The sequence below is a fragment of the Pongo pygmaeus genome, chromosome 2, assembly GCF_028885625.2.
Source record: "Pongo pygmaeus isolate AG05252 chromosome 2, NHGRI_mPonPyg2-v2.0_pri, whole genome shotgun sequence".
NCBI classification, from domain to species: domain Eukaryota; kingdom Metazoa; phylum Chordata; class Mammalia; order Primates; family Hominidae; genus Pongo; species Pongo pygmaeus.
In genome coordinates this window covers 79,294,490-79,302,959 of record NC_085930.1, presented here as the reverse complement: position 1 = coordinate 79,302,959, position 8,470 = coordinate 79,294,490, and the positions used below count along the sequence as shown (strand labels likewise).

General features: G+C 38.3%; 1 pseudogene; it reads left to right on the top strand.

The window, feature by feature from the left end:
- The first annotated feature begins 5,057 nt into the window (after positions 1–5,057).
- LOC129032877 (heat shock protein HSP 90-beta-like) lies at positions 5,058–7,292 on the top strand (annotated as a pseudogene).
- Positions 7,293–8,470: the final 1,178 nt, after the last annotated feature.

The window sequence follows — 8,470 nt, the reverse complement described above, 5'->3', positions numbered from 1 at the left end:
CAGATTTCACAAGAGACAATGTGAGCATCACTTCTCTATTGTAAGGTGCCCAATTTGTTTGCCTGGACCTGAGGGAGTTCCAAGGACACAGGACTTTCACTTTTAAAACTGAGAGTCTTAAGCAAACCAGGACAAGTTGGTCACCATACTCTGCAGCCCTCAGTCCAAATTCCAAATTCTTCTGCGTGTTGTTTACAGCCTATTGTTATCTGACCTTCCTTTACCAGCCACCCTTACATTTTTCTTTTCCCCAGGGCAATACTATTTTGTTTTTGTAAATATAGAATTGGCAATCATAAGGCTCAGAGGTGGACGACATAATTTATCCTGGATGCCAACCCCAATCACCTGCAGTTCCCACCCAAAGCACTGCGTTGAAGCCTTGTCTGAGATCAGGCAATGCAGCATGGTGGGAGGGAACATGGCTTTCAGACTAAGATGCAGGGTGCAGGTCCTGCTGCACTGCTTTCCCATGCCTGGTTCTACGAAGATAAAATTTCCTCTATCATCCCGTTTATTCTTTGTGATTGTTAATTTTATGTGTCAACTTGACTGTATTATGGGGTGTTCAGATATTTGGTCAAATATTATTCTGGCTATGTCGATGAGGGTGTTTCTGGATGAGATTAACATTTGAATCAGTAGGCAAAGTGAAGCAGATTGCTGTCCCCAGTGACATGGTCACCATCCAACCCGAGGAAGCTTGACCAGGATGAAAAGGAAGAGTAAGGAAGAATTTACTTTCTGCCTGTTTCCAAGCTGGACCTCAGTCTTCTCCTACATTCTGAATGGAACTTACAGCACTGGCCCTCCTGGCTCTCAGGCCTTTGGACTCAGACTAGAACTACATCATCTGCTTTCCTGGGTCTCCAGCATGTAGATGTCAGATTGTGGGAGTTCTCAGCCTCCATAATTGTGTCAGATAATTTCTAATTTATTTACAGTTAGCAAAGCACTGGTCACATCACTCAAGTGCAGTAAAACTATTACTGCTATTTCAATGGACAGCAATGATATTGGCCCCATGGGTCCAAGGGCATGTGGGGCTGAGTGAGAAGGAAATGCATAGATGCAATGTATTTATCTCTCTTGCTTCAATTTGACCAAAAACCCATGTTGGTTATTATTTAAAAGTTCTGCAATTACTCTTTTGATAGATCTATGTTAATTCTATGTGTCAAAAATCCATAGTTGAAAACAGATGAATAATGTCTGAGGATATCTTTCTTCTACTGCATGCATTGTAATTATACTGCATGCCTTGCATTGTTTTGAATATGCACCCTTGATTAATATCTTTTATAGAAATAAACAAAAAGACAACCCATTCTCATTGTTGCTCTAAGACATTATAGTGTTTTTTCACATACCAGATGTTACATTAAGTTTTATAATTTTGTTTTTATCTAGTTGATTTTGTTTTATTTTTTATTGCTAAATCTATTATACTCTACACTAGAATACTTACTAACACTAAGTAAATATTTTTGGAAAGGAAAAACTATTTCAATCAAACTGTGAAACTTTGCACTGTATGTAAAGTGCACTTTCAAAACCAAACTTTCATGTACAATTTTATGCCGTGACTTTCCTCTTGTTTTGTATCAGCATTTCTTGCAGGTTGTTAGGACAGGAGCTGCAGTTGTCACCAGTCTAGTCAAGTGTAAATCTTACGTGCAGCACTTTCTACTGTTGGATGTAAAATCCTGTAGAAAGTTGAAGGTCATTCTTTCTGTCTGCTCATTTTAAGCTGTAAGAAAATATTAACAGTCCCTTAAAAACAATGCTTGTGTTCTATGGAAATTAAATATTGATATGCTGACAACCCACTACCTTAGATCAGATTACCTAAGTTTTAACAATTTTAAAGCTTTACGTTATCAATTACAATATTCATTTAAAAAATAATCTTCTATGGAATTCTGACCTATTTGCTTAGACTACATATTTTTGTCCAAATCAACACTGAACTGGTTAATTTCCATTGAGTTCTGCCACCTTTCAGTGGCAAAAGTAAGACATTTGGTGACAGGTGAACCTGGGTTTAAATCTCATCTTGTGCCACTATGTGATTCAGGACATGCTACTTATCTTTCATGTTCTCAGTTTTAACATCTATAAAGTGGAAATATCTACTCTTTAGGAATTCTGTGCATCTTGAATGAGAGAATTATTTCCTCATTCAGTCTCTATTCATCCTAGGTACTCTTCTAGGTGCTGAGGGTATAGCAGTGAGGAACAATCATCCTGATTCAAGTATTCATGCTGACTAGTACTTAGTACACAGTGGGTCACTAGGATTGGCTTCCTTCCTTTTAATCTCCAAACTATTTTATATTATATGCTATTTGCCCACTAAATTATCTATATTACTTATATTATTAGCTTTCCTTTTTAAGTACTTACCCATGTACCTAACTAGGCTATTTGAGAGCTGGGATTATATCTTAGAATTATTTCTATTTATAATATTAGCAGTTCTATGCACCTAGGAGATAATCAGGAAATTTCCCTGAAGTAATCACCAGTGAATAATTGGCATTTTGTCTGGGGCAGATGGAGAGAAGAGGAGGTTTGCAGAGCAATAACATCATTCTAGTTCTTAACTTCAGAGGCAGATTCATTAATGACTTAACCTTGTCTCTACGTTCTCTTGGGTACCCCAAAATGTGTCAGCTGAAAGAGCATTGTTATTTTTGAAGGCATGGCTAGTAAACAAATATCCTCTGTGTTATTGGCATTTTTCTACATACTCTAGCATGCAAATATTTATGTTTGAATTCAGAAAAATTTGAAAGCCTTGAGTGACAGAACTTTTAAAAATAGCTATTTTTTAAAGAGATATTTTAAAGATATCTTGCCTCAACATGTTACATTACCACAGGATTGATTTTTTCCAAATATTTAATTATAAAATCAATTTCTCTTGGACAACTAGAGCAAACTTATTTTATAATTTCCCTTCCACCCCTTCATATTTACACATGCATGCATTCATGTGTATACGTAAACACACAAACCCACAACACATACCACACATACCCACAAACACACACACACACACATGCATGCATGCATTTTTCCTGGATCCTAAAGTTGAAACTTATTCTTACTTTATATTATTTTAATACCAGAGAAACAGAAATGACATTAATCCAGTATTGGGTGAGGTTTTCATCCAGAATTTGTTGTGTGGTGGATTTAAGTTTTCAATATATTATGATTGGGTCCCCTTTTTGGTAAATATATAAGAATATCCTCAACAACATTTGTGCTTATAAATAGAAAATAATTAATCCTCTCTTTCTAAATCTCTTAAAAGTAATTTCAAGAAATCATAAACATTCTTCGAAAGAGAGAATATATGGGGTCTTCAAAAAAGGTACTTGCAATTTACCAACATGTGACAATCATTTAATTTAAACTCTATCCATTATGGTTATAGAAGTCTAACTCCCTATAACTAAAATGTCACCAAACTTGGGGATTTTATAGATTTCTATAGGTTCAGATGCTTTTTTTCTGAATTGTTTGTTTAGAGACAGAGATAAATATGGTTTAATTATAGGACCAAAGAGAAAAACTATGAAACACACGTGTAATCATATCGAAAATTTTTTGGTTTGCACTACCAGATTTTTGGATTTTCCTTTGTGTAATAATCACAAGAAACTATTCACACTTTATGTAGTTACTAATTATGTAATTACTAGTTCTTGGAGCATGTCCTCTATTGTTGATTGACACATCCATCTGCCAACCAGATGTTGACACTTGGAACTGGATTTACCTAAAATCAACCTCCTTGCCATTGCTCCCCCACTCAGGTTTTTCTTCCAATCATTCTTACTCTAAAGACTAGAGAAGTTATTTTTGAATCTTTACTTTCCTTCCCTATTACATCCCACTGTCCAATCCTATTGATTTTTCCTTCGTGGAATCTCTCTTTTTCACCATCACTTGCCTCAGGACCATATTACTGGACTTCTGTGTGACAGCAAAATATTTCCATTGGTCTCACTGTTCTATATCCTTCTGTAATTCCAATTCATTCTATACACTGAGACAAAGACAAGCTTCCTAAACAACACTGTGAGTATATCTCCATCTTTCTAATCCTTCTTTGAGCCTCCTCAGGTAAGAGGCCCTTTGCAATGCTCCAACATTCTGCTAAGATCTTATTCTAATATTTCACCGTCCTGAATACATTGAGAATAATAAATTAACCCTCAGTGAATGCTTACACATGCATTAGCTTCTTTTACAAAAAAAATCTTTTTCTGACATAAACTTACCAAGCAGTGCACATAATTGTACAGCTTGATGAATTTTCACATACCGAAAACTTCTGTATTACCAGCACCTAAATTGTAATAGCTCTTTAAATCATCACAACTATTCTATGTGATGTTGTAATCTGCCTAGGAGAGGTCAGGTATAAATGGATGAGCTTGAATTTAAGCCAAACTGTCAAAATCCGGAACCCATGCTATTAAGCACATTTGCAAGCATCCCCTACATTTGATCCAGGCAAATTCATTTACTCATTGTTCAAACACTTTATATATATATTTTTTGCCTCCACTATCATGCTATTTTTGTAGCCTAAAATGTTATAATTTCTTCTTCCTCCTTCCTTAACTGTCTGCCTCTTTCTCACTTTATCTTTTACTACTTTTTCAATAATCAGATCAAAACCTCCTACCCATTGCCTGGCATGTTTTTATAAAGTATAGGCTGCAAACAGAACCCAGGCTTTGCAGCAAAATATGTCTGGGTTCAAATTTCACCTGGACCACTTACTAACATGTATTTTAAAAGTCTCAGCATTGTCCTCATGTGACATGTAGATCTAAAAATAACCATACCTTTGTTTATTTATAAATTGAAACAAATCAAGTATAAAATGCCTACCACAATGCCTGGCACATAATAGCCACTCATTAAAAGGCAACTCTTGCTCTTGAGTCACTCCCACGCAGCTTTGGAGCCATGTGCATGCTGGACAGTCCCAGCCCACCTTGTTCACTAGCACTTGTAAATCTTTTCCTTTCAAGATGCCCGAGGAGATGCACCATGTAGAGGAGGAGATGAAGCCTTTTGTCTTTCAGGCAGAAATTGCCCAACTCATGTGTCTCATCATCAATACCTGCTATTACGACAAAGAGATTTTCATTTGGGAGTTGATCTCTAATGCTTCTGATGCCTCGGACAAGATTTGCTTTGAGAACCTGACAGGACCTTCCAAGTTAGCCAGTGGTAAAGAGCTGAAAATTGACATCATCACCAACCCTCAGGAACACACCCTACTTTGGTGGACACAGGCATTGGCATGACCAAGGCCGATCTCATAAATAATTTGGGAATTATTACCAAGTCTGGTGTTAAAGCATTTATGGAGGCTCCTCAGGCTGGTGCAAACATCTCTAGGCCTGGGCAATTTGGTGTTGGCTTTTATGTTGCCTACCTGGAGGCAGAAAAAGTGGTTGTGATCATAAAGCACAATGATGATGAACACTATGTCTGGGAGTCTTATGCTAGGGGTTTCTTAGCTGTATGTGCTGACCCTGTTGATCCCATTGGCAGTGGCACCAAAGTGATCCTCCACTTTAAAGAAGACCAGACAGAGTATTTGTAAGAGAGGGAAGTCAAAGAAACACTCGTAGTTTATAGGCTATCCCATCACCCTTTGTTTGGAGAAGGAACGGGTGGGTGAAGGAAGTCAGTGATGATAAAGCAGAAAAAAAAGAAAGGTGAGAAAGAAGAGGATGATAAAGATGAGAAAAAGCCCAAGATTGAAGATGTGGGTTCAGGCGAGGAGGATAACAGCAGTAAGAATAAGAAAAAGAAAACCAAGAAGATCAACAACAACAACAAAAAATGCATTGATCTGGAATAACTAAACAAGACCAAGCCCATTTGGATCAGAAAACCTGATGAAATCACCCAGGAAGAGTATGGAGAATTCTATGAGAGCCTCACAAATGATTGGGAAGACCGCTTGCCAGTCAAGCACGTCTCTGTAGAGGGTCAGTTGGAATTCAGGGCACTACTATTCATCCCTCATCAGGCTCTCTTTGACTTCTCTGAGAAAAAGAGTAGGGCTTTCTTTGACCTCTTTGAGAACAATAGAGAAAAGAAAAACATCAACCCCTATGTCCGGCATGTGCTATGATGAGCTGACACCAGAGTATCTCAGCTTTATCCGTGGTGTAGTTGACTTTGAAGATCTGCCCCTGAACATCTCCCAAGAAGTGTTCCAGCAGAGCAGAATCCTGAAAGTCCACACAAAAATACTCTTGGGAAGTGCCATGAGCTCTTCTCTGAGCTGGCAGAAGACAAGGAATGTTATAAGAAATTCCATGAGGAATTCTCTAAAAATCTAAAGGTTGGAATCTATGAGGACTCTATCAACTGGCGATGCCTGTCTGAGCTGCTGCACTATCACACCACCCAGTCTGGAGATGAGATGCATCTCTCTCAGAGCATGTCTCTCACATGGAGATGGGAAGTCCATCTATGACATCACTGGCAAAAGCAAAGAGCAGGTGGCCAACTTTGCTTTTGTGGAGTGAGCGAGGAAGCAGGGCTTTGAGGCAGTATATATGACCAAGCTCACTGATGAGTACTGCATGCAGCATCTCAATTAGTTTGATGGAAAGAGCCTGGTCTCAGTTACCTAGTAGGGTCTTAGGCTACCTGAGGATGGAGAAGAAGAAAATGGAGGAGAGCAAGGCAGTTTGAGAACCTCTGCAAGCTCCTGGAAAAAAACTTGAAGAAGATGATGGAGAAAGTGACAATCTCCAAGAGTCTGTTTCTTCATCCTGCAGCTGCAGTCACAGGTGCACTGTGACTGGCACCTACAGCTGAACAGCCAATATGAAGTAGCTTGTGAAAGCTCAGACACTTTGAGACAACTCTATAATGGGCTACATGATGGCCAAAAAGCACCTGGAGATCAACCTTGACCAACCTATTGTGGAGACATTGCAGCAGAAGGCTGAGGCGGACAACGATGACAAAGCTGTCAAAGACCTGGTGGTGCTGCTCTTTGAAACTGTGGGGCTCTCTTCTGGCTTCTCCCCTGAGGATTCTCAGACCTACTCCAATAGCATCTACCATGAACAAGCTCGGTCTAGCTACAGATGAAGATGAAGATGAAGCGGCAGCAGAGGAAGCCGGTGATGCTGTTCCTGATACAATACTCCCTCCCCACTCGAGGACAGTTAGGATGTGTCTTGCATGGAGGAGGCAGACTAGGAGTTTATACTTGGAAATCTTGTGTCCTCTGAATAGTGTCCCCATGGCTCCCACCACAGCCTCGAGTGGTCCTGTCTTGCCTGGCTCCCTCTGCTAAAGTCTTGTGTTTACTCTCTCCTGTCCTTGTGCCTAAGGCAGGAAACAAGGGCCTCTAACCCCATCCCCTCCCTAATTTGACAACAGGATTGGATGTTGAATATTATGGGTTTTTTGTTTATTTTGTTCTGAAATTAAAGTATGCAAAATAAAGAAGATGCAGTTTTATACAAACAATTTTAAAAGGGCAACTCTTTTTCTTCAGCATCTCTCTCTCCCTCCAATAACTGTTAGTTTCCATCCAATATTTGGCTCTCGTTTGTGCACAGCATAGTGAATTTTCTTTATTGTTGTCTTAGATTTTACTGACATCTGTCATTCTAATTCAACGTCATTTGTGTATATTCCTTGCCTTTCCAAATAGGTAGTAAGCTCCTTGCTGGCAAGAACTGCATGCTTATTTGCATTCTTCATTAAAGACATGTTCAGTAGCCACCCTATGTGCATTTTTTAATTCACAAACATCCCTATTCCAGGGCAAATCAATGGATGACAAGGTCCTACATGAGAGATAAAAATTATATCTAAAAGCAACCTGCAACAAATTTAATATTTTCAATAAAATTATTTTCCCAGTTGTACTGATGTATTTATAACAAAACAGGTGACATGAATTGAGCTTCTTAGCTTAATCAAATTACCTGTGTCATCACAGTTCTGAAAAGAAAAAAAATATGTATAATATGATTCTGACTCACTAATTCCATTAAAAGAAAGAAGAATTTAACTTTCTGAGAAATAAAACTTCTGCTTTGAAAAATCCACAGGATCAGTGCTGTTGTCTTTAAATTAATGATATAACCCCTTGGCTATAAGAAGCAGTTATTGTACAGGTGTAAAAAGAAACAAGCAGCCATGTAGAGAAAAAATAACTGCATTTCTGGAATGGAAAGTAATCAGCCTGGAAATGTAAGAAATCGAGTAGGAAATGAATGAGAATCTTAACAAAGCATCAATATGCCAATTCTTGCCAATGGTTCTGTTCATTCAGGCAGGTAGTGAATGTTACAATTTGGTGGGAAAAATTCCTTTGAGATTTTTTTAAGGAGGAATAGTTTGAAAGCTGTGTCATAGTGTCAGGGTTTTTAGAAGCTGTGTCTCTGTTTATTGCTAA